The following is a 1,324-nucleotide window of genomic DNA, read 5'->3' on the forward strand; positions in this document are numbered from 1 at the left end:
CATCTTGGATTTTGCTAAATATCACAAATATTTATAAGGGAATATAAGATTTCACAGATTGTCAACACAGGACAGAGGACCAGGGCTGGAAAAATGAGAGTGATGGAGGTAGGCCTAGAGAAACGTGTGATAGAGAGACGGAGTGAACCAAATGGCTGTGTTTGTTTCCTCTTTTCTGCTAAATTTCTCTCTGTCTCTGTTCTCCTCTGATTGAGCCAGGGGCGTGCAGACCCTCAAACAGATGTACCCTCTTCCCTTTTCCCATCCTTCTACACCCTCTTACCTGACAGTGTGACGCAGGACCGGATGGAGCGAGCCCCTCCCACCCCCATGCTCCTCCTAGTATAGACCTAGGACCATCAGTGACACACACAGAACACAACAGCATGCTGTAAATAGTAACGCAAAGAAAGACTATCCAAAATCTCTTCAATACCTAGGGACAGACACAGCCCACCATACTATGAGTGTGCGTGTTCTTTCTTGCTTGCCTACGTATATGTGTGCGGAAAATATGTCAATGCCAGCGATTATTATGATGAAGATGAACCTTTACACTTCCGTCTCACATCTTTCTCGCTCTCCTTCCCTCTCGCCACCATTTCCCCTCACTATCTGAACTGAGACTGTGTTGTTATCGCATATTCATTTGAATATTATTCATGTAATGGATGTATCTCACCCTCTCTAGCCAAAGACCTGGCAGCCGGTCATAGCATGTACAGGCAGCCTCCTGTGGGGTGGGTGGAAAAAACTCAGATTTCCTCTCTCTCTCTCTCTCTCTTTCCCTCTGTTGCTCTCGCTCTCTCTTTCCGCTTGGTGATGTGTCCGGAACTGGGGGTCACTGACCTGAGGGGTCGTATTACCCTGCTCTTGCTGTAGTCGATAGATGGAAGCGGTCACATTCTGATGTAATTCACATGTAACCTGTGAATCAATAATGGATGTTGGTCACATCCTTTTTAGCAGTGGGTGTCCTGATACTGCACTTAATATTGAGATAATAATGGCAGGCAATATATGGGCCAGGGACACACAGTGAACCATGCAGCTTTCCAACAAAAACCTCCAGTTTAATTTGAACGAATCCATTTCAGCCTCTCTGAMMCTCATAACTTCCCTCTAAGCTCTCTCTGTATCCCTCTCTGGTCCCACTGCCGTCACTGGTTGGCTGGGTTTGGGCTCAGTGAATAAGATAAKWGTGTGAAGACACACGTCACCAAACCCGCCAACGACACACCAACTCACTCAAACAGACTCAGAGGGCCTAGCTGGGCAGCCAATACAAACATTGCCATCTGGGAGGGAGAGGCAGAGAGAGAGC

Source organism: Salvelinus sp. IW2-2015, linkage group LG8, assembly GCF_002910315.2.
Source record: "Salvelinus sp. IW2-2015 linkage group LG8, ASM291031v2, whole genome shotgun sequence".
NCBI lineage: Eukaryota > Metazoa > Chordata > Actinopteri > Salmoniformes > Salmonidae > Salvelinus > Salvelinus sp. IW2-2015.